The 14892-nt window shown below is 43.4% G+C and overlaps 1 protein-coding gene across 1 annotated transcript in view; it reads left to right on the top strand.

Annotated features, from left to right (window-relative positions):
* The window catches only part of SPHKAP (SPHK1 interactor, AKAP domain containing), a 1527314-nt gene that overhangs the window by 288584 nt on the left and 1223838 nt on the right, over positions 1 to 14892 (top strand). The window lies entirely within an intron of this gene.

The raw sequence follows: 14892 nt of genomic DNA, 5'->3' as shown, positions 1-14892 counted from the left end.
TGAATTTACCAGGTTGGGTGCAGGTCACCCGAGGAGTTTGAGGTACGCCCAACTTAAAAATAGGGAAAAAACATAGAAATGAATTAAAAAAACAAAGGTTAACGTGACTGTATAGTTATGATATGGTATTAAAGGTCTTAGTGGGGGATGCGCAACCTAATATAGGGTTAAAGAAAACAGCATTTACTGAGAAACAAAATGTTAAAGGGACGTGGTAGCTGATATGGTAATATGATCTGTCCTTATGTTAAAAAAAGCAGAAATTAATTAAAATGACATGGGTCAAAGTGAAATTTTTGTTAAGAATGTGTTCACTGAAAATAACAAAGGTCAAAGTGACGATATAATTATTTATGTTTCTGCTCATACTTTTTTTAACAGGGTTGTGAAAGCAGTGTGAGTCGGAATACACAGTTATTTGGTTCATACTGTCATAAAATCCCCACCTTTATGGGTAAAGGGCTTCACAGCATAATTTACTACATTTTTTATTTGTCAAAACATTATAGGGGTCTTGCAGCTACCTACGACCTTCTAGTGTTTTTTTAAAATCAAAACGTGTATACAAAAAATCAAACACAGCATAATAATGCTTAAATTTTTGAATCTGAAAAAACTTAGAATTCCAGTGAACAAAAATATCATGCAACGTAATTTATTTTTATCACGAATTGTGCTTCAATGCAATTTCAATGTCTGTTTTTCATTCTTATCCTCCCATTTGGCCTATCACTTACGGTCAATTGTTACCATAAATGGCCTCGGTAATGTGATAAACATTATGCTGGCAAAGAAACCGAGAGCACTGAACTGTCACCAAGGTCACTGAGCAGCCACCCTGTTGTAATGACTAATTATATCGTTTGACTACAGCTGCTCCTTGCACTTATCAGCCACCTGGAGCGCAGCTGCAGCTACCAAGCAATGACTCAGCCCTTATGGTGCAGTTGTATCAAGTTACCTGTGCAACATAAACACCGCAATTTTACCTAAAAGAGCCTCAGTAAGCAGTATTGCTGCGTGTCATTTATATTATTATATTGAAAATTACTATGGGGATGGTTAAAACGCCAATTGGGTTTGCAGGAGCTGAACTTGTGTGCAAATAATGCCTGATAAATACTGACACAGTATAAATTACTGAATATATTCCTAGGCCCGCAATGTGTCTCATTGGGTTAAAGCTCATTGCTGACGTCTGCTGTCCTCTGAAGGTCAACATTTCAAATGTAAAGTAGGGACTCGATCAAAAACATTTTTGTCTGGTGCTATGCCATGTCCTTTGTTGTTAGTTAAAGCTGTGCTTGCTCCAAACTCCTTTTACCACAGTACTATGGAAACAGGATTCTGAAGGTGGTCATGTGACAAGACACCTGTGAATATTTGCTCTGTGGTATTTTGTTGTGGTGGAGGTATATTCTGCTTTTTTTTATGCTGCTGGCACAGTATAAATTACTGTTTATACTCCTGGGCGCCCAATGTGTCTCATTGGGTTAAAGCTCATTGCTGACATCTGCAGTCACCTGAAGGTCACAATTGCAAATGCAAACTAGGGACTGGATCGAAAAACATTTTTGTCTGCTGCTATTCCATGTCCTTTGTTGTAAATTAATGCAGTGCTTGCTCTAAACACCTTTTACCACAGTACTATGGAAACAGGATTCTGGAGATGATCATTTGTGACAAGACATTTGTGCATTTTTGCTGTGTGGTAATTTGTTGTGGTGGTGGTATGGTCTGCTGTTTTTATGCTGCTGTGATTTTGTGCTGCAGTATTGCAATGCCGGTTTTTGTGTTGCACTACGAGTGTGTTGAATCTTGATTTGCTTTGATGTGCCCTGTTGTGTTCTAATAGTGTTCTTGTGTTGCTTTTTGTTTGGTTTTATGTTATGTTCTATTATTTATTTTTGATATATCAACACATGCTGCTATGATTCCATGCAAGAGTAGCACATGCCTTGAAAGCTCCTGTGACAGGCAACCATTTATTACTGTCTATGGTGGTAATGGAGTACTGCTCCTGTTCTTCAAATACCTCAGGCACCCATACATAAAAATTGCGGCAGAGACTGTGTGTTAACTTTGCACTCCAAGTGCCAAGTTTATTGGATTTGAGCCTAAGCCTAATATCCTTTTGATGTTAGTAATGTGAGCCTATTGAAATTTGGTAAAAGTAACATCTTTGATTGACTCAGTTTCGAAATGATAAAAGTGTAGTATGAAACACTACATTAAAAATTGGTTATTTTTATGCATTTTTCTCAGGATAGGTTTAAACCTTGAAATTCACAGACAGACCACATAATTTATGTATCAAGCTTTTCATTCGAAATATTTTAAATACATATTCAAGAAGATGAGTACGTCACCCATTAAAAAAAACGTTACAAAATCGAAAACTGCAAATACACAACGCTTAGTATATTTTAATATCAACTGGATTGTATTTTATTCTTCTCAGCTCTACTACGCAAATGTGGTGAAGGCTAATTGATTATTCTTTGATTAGAAACTTTCATGAGCAGAGTCACAGTGGGTAAATCTGCACCGCACAGTAGGAAGCGAAATAGAAATTTAAAACGCCCACAAGTAAACACAGAGCTTATTCCTATCTCTAATGGTACTAATTGATCACAGGATTATCACCTTTTATGTTTTTCCATCATAGCATGCTTAAAGTGTGGTTAGAAGTGCAAAGCTTTCGACCAACATCCTTCGAAAGTTGTCCACCAGTCATTCACCACACATATCCCACCTAGGATCAATGGTTCCAAAACATCAGTCGGCAAAGTAAGTGACTGTCCAATGATCATCAAACTGGTGCCGGGTGCGCTCCCCGGTACGCGTACCGGTAAGCGCTGGAAGCGCACATATAAATATATATGTGTTTTTGAACCTAATTTTCGTAAAAACCACTGGAGCAATTTTCACCAAATATAGAAAAGGCACTTCTGCGTACAAGTCCCTACAATTTTGCAAAGTTTGGTGTAATTTCATTCAGCGGTTCGGGCTGTAGCCTTGTCTATTCGTCCTTTGGAAATTAACATGGGGAAAACACGTTTTGGGACCCCCCTTTTTTCTCTGCCCCTGCTTGACGAATCCCCCCAAAACTTTTAGGGAAGGAGCGGAGCGGAGCTGGCCTGAATTTTGGAAAATTACACACAAATTCCTCAACCAGCGCCAAAGTTATTCCCAATAGAATGTTGCGGATTTCCTATGGTAGCTAGGTCCTAACTATATATACCTACTGGCTATCGCCAGTAGGTAATACACGCACACATATGTATATATAGGTAGTTATAGTTAGGACCTAGTTTTCTTATGAAAATATTATTTTGTTTTGCCAATAACTTTGGCATTGTTTGATAAAACTTCACAAACTCTTCAAAATTAGTATGACATTCGGTTCAAAGGCTGTGTTCAAAATTTCGGGGTGATTCATTTTCCATATGCAATTTGCCATAGGGATTTTAGACATGACTGCAGCCTGAACTGCTGAATGGAATTACACCAAAGTTGGCAGAAAGGTAGCTATTTGTCTAGAATGCAAACGTTTTGTGAATTGGTGAAAATTTGGTCAGTAATTTCTGTGATATTAAATCAAAACCAAATTTGTATATCTAGGGAAGCGGATCCTCAGAGGGCTCGACAATCCCGGTGCTTAAGTCTGATTGGCTGCCAACACTTCAATCAGGAAGTGTTGGCAGGCATCTTGGGACTCGGATTCAGTCGAGTCCCCCCAAAAATGCATTATTCAAGTCCTTTTCATCAGACAACTTGAAAATGAAACAGACTTGAATAATGCAATCCCAAAAATGGACACATTGAATATGAGGAAAGGGCTGTGGAACTGGCTGAAGAACAAAACCTAGATATGACAAGTGATTCGCCTACCAGTTTCAGGCCAAGCTCTAGATTCACACCTTTGACAGCTAGAGATTCAGTGGATATTTACAGCAAATTGGTAGTGAGTGAACTAAAAAATGTGTATAAAACCACTAGTGATAAACAAAAGATTATGATGCTTTGATTAAAAAACTTGCAGAGAATGATGAATGTATTGTGCGCAATGCAGATAAGGGTGGGAACGTTATGCTTTGGGGAAAATAGCAATATCTAAATGAAGCTTACAAGCAACTCAACAATCAGTCTAATTATAGTAGAGTTGCTGAGGCGGTAATGATTACAAGTCATCGCCTTTACAATGCACAACGACAAGAATGGTACAGTCAATGTCTGATCAATCATGATGAACTATTGTTTTTAAAAATAACTAATCCAATCACCCCTGTATTATATTTAATACCAAAGGTGCACAAAGATCCTAAGTCTGCGCCAGGGCGCCCAATTATATCAGCCATAGGCAGCGCCCTAGAGCACAACTCTAAATATGTGGACTTGTAAAAACTCTAACATCCTTTATACAGGATACAGGGGATTTGGTGGCCCAAATTCCAAGGGCATGAAATTAATGAAGGAGGGTGCTCATGGGCCCCCCTCCTAGGCTTTTGTTAAGCCCCGGGACACCACCTCCCCGGGCCACCTACATGCATTATTTTTAAAAAAACAATGAGGAGAAGCCCTCGGACTCTCCCGCAACTTAGGGACCACCACCTCCCCAGAGCTGTAAGAATATGGCACAATATTATTAATTAATAAAACAAAGCAGGGGAGGCCCTACGACCTCCCCCATAGCCCCAGGGACTGCCCCCTTCTCAGGGCTAAAAGAAATAAGACTGTGTGGGGGGCTCTGGCCCCCCATGCAGCTTCAGGGACCGCCACCTCCCCGGAGCACAAATACAATAATAAAGGGGTCCATTGCGGATTGCCGGCCATGGGGACAACCACATACTCGGGGCTTTCTTAACAAAGGAGGGGGGGGGGCACATGGCCTGCCTCCTGGGGCATTACATGGCCTTGGGGACCACCACCCCAAGGGCCAGCTCTAGCAATGTCCAGGGGTGCCTACTTCTGGTATAATGCAGTTTGCTATGGCTTGGCCGGAGCTTCCGCCAACCCATAGCAAACAAGTGCTCTGCTTCAGCAAGCAAGAGCAGAAAATGCTCTAGTTTGCTGATAGCAGAGCATGTGTCTGTTTCCCTGCAGGGAAACATACACATTTCTTTAGGATCTAGGGAGCTGTATGTTAGCAGCTCCCTGGATCTCAAAGCAATATCGGCTCCCACAGGAGGCGGGGACCTGGAAGGGACCGCGAGGGGCTTGAAGCTCCCCCCACAGGCCGCAAAATTTTAAATCAGCCTGGGAGTGGAGCCCCCTCCCTTCTGTATTGAAAACATTTGTTTAAAAGGGGGCTGGCCCCCAGAGATTGGGCCACCAGGGCCAAAAATGGCCTGGGAGGGGGGCCACGCAGCCGCCTCCCTTTAAATAAAAAAATAATTTTTAAAAAGAAACCCAGGTCCAATTAGATGGGATCCCCTGGGGTGAAATGGGCCAGGAGGGGGGCCACGCGGCTCCCTCCCTTTTTTTATATAATTGTTTTTACTAAAAGAGGCAGGCCTCAGGGGATGGGGTACCCGGGCCCAAAACATTCCAGGGAAGATGGGTCTTGCCCTTCAAAAATATAGTTAAAGATAAATAAAAAAAAGCGGCAACTCGCTGGAGGCCCCGCCCCTTTCTCCACAACTCTGCAAACACACCTCCTGACATGCTGCTAGTTGGGGGATGAAGTTCCCTTGGCTGCTAAGGGTCCATAGGGGCCAAGAAGACCTCCTGTTACCTCCAGTACGCCTCACACTTTGGGATTGCTGAATGGTGATTAGAGACCACACCGCCTTTCTGTACCACTCTGCAAATGCACCTCAGCACATTGCTGGTGTTGGGGGTGAGGCCCCCTTGCCTTCTGAGGGCCTCAGAACTAAGGTGGACTTCTTCTATATTGTAGTAGAATGGTACTGTGGAAGATGGAGTGGGTATATGAAAGGTTATATGGGAGTGTGAGTGGGTGCATCAGAGATTCTGTGGATGATATCATCAGTGATGTCATTTGAGATGTCATCGGTGATGTCATCAGTGATGTCACAGACCATGTCATGAGTGATGTAATTTTTGAGGTGATAAGCAGTGCATTGCAGGGGCGCAAGTTATAGTTAGCACACTAACTATAACAGCTGAATTTCTCTGGTTTTGTATGAGTGAAACATCAGCCTAACTTTAACGCCCCTGTAACCTTAGTTTTTTCATGAATATAAAAAATATTTATACATACTTATAAATATATATACATATAGATAGATAGATAGATAGATAGATAGATAGATAGATAGATAGATAGATAGATAGATAGATAGATAGATAGATAGATAGATAGATAGATAGATAGATAGATATAGCTATATAATGCTTTGCAGTGAAAGTAACATGGGCAAATACATTTTTGTGCCAAGGTGCATTGCCTGTGTTTTCTTTGTGTTGCTTCTTTGTACATTCAACCATTATGGTTTTGGTTCCCAAAAGTAGAAGATCAGGTCAAATAAAACTGGGGCATGGGCCTCATCTACTCCCCCCACCCCCTCTGGCAAAGCCACTGCCACAGTCCTCTCACTGTCCTCCATCCCCTATTTTATTTTTTTGCTCGCCTACTTATGTGAAAGACCATGTCATCTGGTATTTGTGGAAGTGCCTAGTAAAGCACTCTGCTGCCCTTCGGGTTTAAATCTGCTCTGTCTGCTAAAGAATGAAATAAGCAAACAACAAAGTGTTAAAAGAATATAAATAATTTTAAACTAACAATGTTTAATTCAACCTGCCTTTACAGATATTTGAAAGGATTTATGTGCCTATACACATAATTCCAAAATTCCAGGACTGACAAAACAATTACATTGGAGTTCATTATATTTTGCAGCGTGCATTGTGGGATACCTATTCTGTCAGTACTGGCTCGTATGCTTTGCCAAGTCGAGGCATCCAGATTAGCTGTCAGCAGTCCCTTATTTATAGAATTACCGGGTTGACACTAGATTTGATGGAGGGTAATTGATTAGAAGGATGCACTTGACTTAAAGGTTGAAGTTAATGGCAGCCACTCAGCGTGCCCTTGTGTAAGGAAAGATGCCGGCCTGTAAACAGCCATTAATTGTCAAGCTCTGCCCTGCTGTATCCATCACTCTCACTGAACACAACGCAGCAAAATGAGTTTATTTTGTAAATACGTACTTGGTGGCAATATGCAAGGTTGCTGGAATTAATACTTAAAAAAATGTATGAAGCTTCATTTGATTACTAGTGAATAATACAACATTATCATGTTAGAGGTAGTAGATAATGAAAAAACGTTTAGCTGGAGAACAAGCATTGGCACAGCCAATGTGTCTAGCATTGGTTGCATTAGTGCTTATTCTTTTGTCATGTTTTTGCAAAACCGTGTTGTTGTGGAAGCTACTGGTCCTCGCCAGTTTAAAACAAAAACACTGGCTAAAAGCAAAATTAGTTTTTAGTCTCAAAAAGCATACACTGTGGTACCCATTCCTAGCCCTGAAGTTAACTACGCTGTTTTAGGATGTGCTCCTTGTGAAAGAAAAGTCTGCATAGCAGCATAAATACAGAAGTATAATTAAGGGCCCGATGAACAAAAAAAAGAAAGTTGTAAACCACTTGCAAACTGGTTTGTGAACCGTGCATAGGTATTGGTGATCTACAAATAATTTCTAATGATATATTTGCAAATTTTGTACACCTCAGCTAATGATTTGCAATCCCTTATTTTTGCAACACGAAATATTGGATCTCTAACTGCTTTTACCAAAAATACTTTTCACTACATTGATGCACTAAGCATTTGCAAATAGGAACATTAATAAAGCACAGCTTCTTACATATACAAAATACCATCAATTGGAACCAAGTGGTAACCAAATGCAAAGTTTAAAAGGAGGACAAAATGCATTGCATTCTTTCACAATATCTACACTCTATGCTGTAGTGAGGAGGATGTAGATTCTTGGAACTCAACAGAGGAGGTGCAGAGTGGCTCTATATGACCACACAGATTGACTACACAGAAGGGGGCGTGGGGGGTTATACTAGAGAAATGTTTAGCAAAGAAGATATCACTTTGTGTAATTGATTAATTAGACGATTAACTATGCAGGTCTATACAATGTAGTGGTGTTGTTGCCACCTGCATCCAAGTTTTGTGCAGCTTACACCTTTTAGAATTTGGTAGCTACTAACACACTGTTGCAGTTGTGGGTGGGCTTTCCCAAAGTCTCATTTGCAGGGATTGTTGGAATTTGCTTGCAGTAATGTTGGCAAGAATTATTTCACCCATTGCATTTCCAATGCAGCGTTTGAAGCTAAGTTGGAACATACAAAAATCCAAACCTACCCAGTGGCCCATTTTCCCTAACATCTTGGATGCGTAGGCAGAACACATGTTCTAACATGCCCACCCTCTGACACTGAGTATCTGCATCGCAGTTGAAAGGCTCGCTTGTCATTTAATATCCACACAGAGTGTAATGTCACATGTTTGATCACAGACGGGTTGGTATCCAAAGAGAACTCACAAGTTGTATTACTTTATGTGTGTGGACAATATGAGCAACTACAAGGGGCGAGCTTGGGGATTGATTGTTGTTAGGTTACTGTTCTTTAAATATAACCTTAGTGGTCATATTTGTTGATTTTTTAATTTCTAAAAGAAGTTTGTTACATTTCAGGTGAAACTGCATATACATTCAGGTTATGAATCATTATTTCATATTTTTATTCTCAAACACCTAGACAAAGGAGGTAAAATGCTGTTCATAAACAAACACAGAGCATTATAGAATGGACATTTGGGCTACTCAAAGGCAGAATCGGAAGTCAGCCCAAAAGTGGTGGTTTCTAGAGTATATTACAGCAATGTGCTGAAAAGTCATAGTCACCTGTGATATGTTGCATAATCTAGCCATCTGAAGGAAACTCCCAATGGACCATGCAAGTGTGAAATCTGATGTCAAAATGTTGAGAATCCCCCTTGATTACCACATCCAGGATCTGATGCTGCAAGAGCTGCAGTGGGATGTGTGTGCAGGGAATATGTGACTACTAACTCCTTTTAAGGGATACAACAGACACATTTGTAAATGAAGAGTAAACAATGTGTGTAGGTTAGCAAACTGATTTTCTGTGTCTTTTTTTTTCTCCAAATTTGGGTAAACATGCACATTTAAAAACATGTTTTAATATAATTTTAAAAAAAGCCTAATTTACTGCTTTCTATTAGGGCATTTACTGTCCGGAAGTTGGTGGTTCTGTGTAATGCTGTCTATCCCTTCCTTATTCTGTGTGGCCCCCCGCCCTGGGCTGAATTGGGCCCATCCCCTGGTGCCTGACAATGTAAAGGGGGAGCCTCCAGGGCACCTACTCATCACTGGGACCACAAGGAGAGCCTTAAGGTCCCCGCAGTCCCTGCCAGCTCCCCGCGTGCTGTGGGAACTGGCATTGCTTTTGGACAGAGAGAGCTGCTGAACATGCAGCTCTCTCTGTCCAAAAGCATTTCTTCTCTACTTTGAGTAAGCAAGAGCATTATACAAGCAGAGCAGAGTTTGCTATGTCTTGGCAGGAGCAAACTGCAAAGTCCTGAGGGTGGGCACTCCAGGACATTGCTGGAGCCAGCTGTCCCCAGGGCCATTTATGGCTCCTAGAAGGGAGCTGCGTGGCCCCCATCCATTGCAGAATGCAGCCCTGGGGAGGTGGTGGTCACAGGGGCTGTGTGGGGCCCGACTTTATGTTTTGCAATTTGCCCTGGGGTGATGGCGGTCCCTGGGACTTCGGGGGTGCCCTAAGACTCCTGCACTTATTTCCTTTTAGCACGGAGGAGGTGGCAGTCATTGGGGCTGCAGGGGGGCACGCAGCCCCCCTGCATTAATGTTGAATTTTACCCCTGGGACGGGTGGAGGTCCCTGGATCTTTAGGGATGCTGTGCAGGCCCCCTGCTTTCAATAATAATTTGGCCTGTGGAGGTGGCGGTCCCCAGGCCATGGGGGTTGCCTAGGGCAACCCCCATGTAATTTTCAAAATGCCTTAAGGAGGTGGAGGTCCTTGGGGCTTTAATGCTCCAAGGAGGGGGGCCCTATGCACCCCCTATTAAGTATTATACTCTTGGCCCCGGGACATAGCCCATCCAGATGCCAATCACAACTAAATGTGGGAGCCCGCGCTTTGTGTTATTTAAATTTTCACCAGAAGTCAATGATCCAGCACAACTCCTGCCAAAAATGTAAAAAATAAAATGCTTTTTAGCCCTCAGGGGTTCCTGTGGGACCCTCCAAAGAGGCATAGGGGCTCAGGGTGTTTCCACCATGCCGCATTTTCCTTTTCCTTTTTTAAAATAATTTTTCTGTGACTCCGTTCAACCGAGTCACAAGATGTCTGCCAATACTTCATGGTCTGAAGTGCTGGCAGCCAATCGGATCTCGGGACAAAAGAGGGTGGTGATGGACCGAGCATCTGAATCAATCAAACACTCACACCCAGTCAAAATATCTGGGGATAATCCATCACCGTTCTTTAGCCCACTCTGCCAACCCAGTTCAGACATGGCTATTTGCAAATCAGTCTGACCCTGTGCCTCATGGGAACAGTCCAGCCTGAACTACCAAGCCATGTCTTCCTTGGACCTGAAACAAGCCGAGGACCGGTTTCTGGCATTCCAGCCGTCTTGAGCCCGGCTTGCTTGAATCCAGTGGCAAAGTGAGCAAGGGGCTCACGTCTGAGCATACCCTGCCACACTTATGGCGGCCAAAAGCGGTACAAAAGAGGGTGATGATGAGCGGAGCATCTGAAACAATCAAACACTCACACCCAGTCAAAAGATCTGGGTATAATTCATCACCGTTCTTTAGCCCACTCTGCCACCCCAGTTCAGACATGGCTATATGCAAATCAGTCTGACCCTGTGCCTCATGGGAACAGTCCAGCCAGAACTGCCAAGCCATGTCTTCCATGGACCGGAAACAAGATTCTGAGGACTGGTCTCTGGTATTCCAGCCGTCTTCAGCCCGGCTTGCTTGAATACAGTGGCAAAGTGAGCAAGGGACTCACGTCTGAGCATACCCTGCCACACTTATGGTGGCCAAAAGCGGTACAAAAGAGGGTGGTGATGAACGGAGAATCTGAATAAATCTAACACTCACACCCAGTCAAAAGATCTGGGTATAATCCATCACCGTTCTTTAGCCCACTCTGCCACCCCAGTTCAGACATGGCTATATGCAAATCAGTCTGACCCTGTGCCTCATGGGAACAGTCCAGCCCGAACTGCCAAGCCATGCCTTCCTGGGACCGGAAACAAGCTCCCGAGGACCGGTTTCTGGCATTCCAGCCGTCTTCAGCCCGGCTTGCTTGAATCCAGTGGCAAAGTGAGCAAGAGACTCACGTCTGAGCATACCCTGCCACACTTATGGCGGCCAAAAGCGGTACAAAAGAGGGTGGTGATGGACGGAGCATCTGAATCAATCAAACACTCACACCCAGTCAAAAGATCTGGGTATAATCCATCACCGTTCTTTAGTCCACTCTGCCACCCCAGTTCAGACATGGCTATATGCAAATCAGTCTGACCCTGTGCCTCATGGGAACAGTCCAGCCCGAACTGCCAAGCCATGTCTTCCCTGGACTGGATACAAGCTTCCGAGGACCGGTTTCTGGCATTCCAGCCGTCTTCAGCCCGGCTTGCTTGAATCCAGTGGCAAAGTGAGCAAGGGACTCACGTCTGAGCATACCCTGCCACACTTATGGCGGCCGAAAGCGGTACAAAAGAGGGTGGTGATGGACGGAGCATCTGAATCAATCAAACACTCACACCCAGTCAAAAGATCTTGGTATAATCCATCACCGTTCTTTAGCCCACTCTGCCACCCCAGTTCTGACATGGCTATATGCAAATAAGTCTGACCCTGTGCCTCATGGGAACAGTCCAGCCCGAACTGCCAAGCCATGTCTTCCCTGGACCGGAAACAAGCTTCGGAGGACCGGTTTCTGGCATTCCAGCTGTCTTCAGCCCAGCTTGCTTGAATCCAGTGGCAAATTGAGCAAGGGAATCACGTCTGAGCATACCCTGCCACACTTATGGCGGCCAAAAGCGGTACAAAAGAGGGTGGTGATGGACGGAGCATCTGAATCAATCAAACACTCACACCCAGTCAAAAGATCTGGGTATAATCCATCACCATTTTTTGCCCACTCTGCCACCCCAGTTCAGACATGGCTATATGCAAACCAATCTGACCCTGTGCCTCATGGGAACAGTCCAGCCCGAACTGCCAAGCCATGTCTTCCCTGAACCGGACACAAGCTTCCGAGGACTGGTTTCTGGCATTCCAGCCGTCTTCAGCCCGGCTTGCTTGAATCCAGTGGCAAAGTGAGCAAGGGACTCACGTCTGAGCATACCCTGCCACACTTATGGCGGCCAAAAGCGGTACAAAAGAGGGTGGTGATGGACGGAGCATCTGAATCAATCAAACACTCACACCCAGTCAAAAGATCTGGGTATAATCCATCACCGTTCTTTAGCCCACTCTGCCACCCCAGTTCAGACATGGCTATATGCAAATCAGTCTGACCCTGTGCCTCATGGGAACAGTCCAGCCCGAACTGCAAAGCCATGTCTTCCCTGGACCGGAAACAAGCTTCCGAGGACCGGTTTCTGGCATTCCAGCCGTCTTCAGCCCGGCTTGCTTGAATCCAGTGGCAAAGTGAGCAAGGGACTCACGTCTGAGCATACCCTGCCACACTTATGTCGGCCAAAAGCAGTACAAAAGAGGGTGGTGATGGACGGAGCATCTGAATCAATCAAACACTCACACCCTGTAAAAAGATCTGGGTATAATCCATCACCGTTCTTTAGCCCACTCTGCCACCTCAGTTCGGACATGGCTATATGCAAATCAGTCTGACCCTGTGCCTCATGGGAACAGTCCAGCCAATCAGATCTCAGCACAAGATCGCAAGGGGTCGCGGATCCACTGTGTCCCTATATATACACAAAAATTCTCTGCAACTAGTGAATGGAATTACTTTTTAAATATCTCTGCAACTAGTGAACGGATTGTCACTAAATCACAAAAACGCACTTACTCGGACCAACATCTAGCTTCCTGTCAAATGTTGTGTAATTCCGTTTAGTAGTTTGGGCTGTAGCCATGCCTAAAGGGCTTTAGGGAATTAACGTGAGGAAAATGTGCTTTTAAGCACCCAGGGTTCTCAGCCCCCATTTGATGTATCCCCGCAACTTTCAAGACAGCAGCTGAAGTCAGCATCATTATCAATTGTTTACATTTTGTGAAGATTTGTCATACAGCGCCAAAGTTATCCGCAACTGGAAAACTTTCTTCCTATGGAAACTAGGTCCTATCTATAACCGCCTAATGGTGATCTCTATATATTATATCCATGAACATTTACTTCTCCTCCGATAATTCGTTATAGGAAGACTTTGTCTTTCTATTTTTTGTAGATTTAATACTTAAACTAAAACAGTCATAGGAGGGGGTCTGGGGTCACTAAGGTACTCACAATACATAATGATTTGTCCTAACAAGGTTGTTCATTTCCCATACACGTTTTAGAATTGTATATAGGATGAATTAACGACAGCAAGGTGCATCTAGATACACATAAGGCTAAATTTTGGGTCTTTGAAGCAGTATGTATATAAATGAATTGTATGTAAATAGTGTAAATAGACCTATATTTATTTGTACATACATTCTTTATTCTGTTTCATACATAGATGGGTTATCGTTTTGCAACCTTGTTTTTTGGCCACTCTATTTAATCTTGTGTATTATAAAATGAGATCATGCATTCATGCTGTAATATCGTTTTTGTGCCTTTGTTGACCCCACTTTGCTTTCATGCGGTGTATTATATAGTACTTTGTTTATGTTCGTGGTATTAACACGTGATTCACTAGAGAGGTGGAGCATCACCAAAAAGAAATGCATATAAATAGTCAGCTGACCGGGTGTATGGTGTGTGAACAAGAGCACTCGTTGCTCAAAACGCGTCGCCTGAGAGGCCAATAAATCTACCTTGCCGACAGCCTGGGGTCCGTGTCTTCATTTCGTCGTGGTTTATATATATATATATATATATATATATATATATATATATATATATATATATATATATATATATATAAAAAGCTGCAGCCCTGAAGCTTTTCCAACCGCTTCCGACAGTCGGGTCGGTGCTCGGTATTGGGGTGCAGGACTCACTCAATATGCTCCAAAGTAATTACGCTGAATTCAAGACAATATATTATTTAATCGCAGTGACAAAATGGCGGTCAACAGTTCCTGATTTCCATCGAATCGAACGTTAAAAGACGTCACGCAGCAAAAAAAAAAAACGCTCACGAACAGCGCAGATGGGAGGAGGTTTCTGGCCCATGCATGAGAGTGAGAGCGGGCGGGTGCACGCAGCAAAAAAAAAAAAACGCTCACGAACAGCGCAGATGGGAGGAGGTTTCTGGCCCATGCATGAGAGAGAGAGCGGGGGTGACCAGTGCGTGAGGGAGATGCTTGCGAGGGTGGGGAGCAATGCTGAGGATCGGCGGCGTGCAGAGAGTAGGTCTGGTCAAGGCATCTAAAATTGCTGCCGTGCTCAACAAAAGTGTGGCATTGCAAAAAAGGCAAGATGGCGCAAACAATGTTTATCAATAAAAAATTATTTTTAACAAAATATTAACTCGCAGTGACAAAATGGCAGTCAACAGTTCCTGATTTCCATCGAATCGAACGTTAACAGACGTCACGCAGCAAAAAAAAAATAAAAGCTCACGCACAGCCGCTGGAAGACATGTATCAACATATATGAGCCTCCTCAGCCACCCTCAGAAAACATAAGGGGTCAGGATACGTTTCCCATACCCCCTTATAC

The sequence above is a fragment of the Lissotriton vulgaris genome, chromosome 11, assembly GCF_964263255.1.
Source record: "Lissotriton vulgaris chromosome 11, aLisVul1.2, whole genome shotgun sequence".
NCBI lineage: Eukaryota > Metazoa > Chordata > Amphibia > Caudata > Salamandridae > Lissotriton > Lissotriton vulgaris.
Note: the sequence above shows the minus strand (reverse complement) of the source record. Positions and strands in the feature narration are given on the sequence as shown.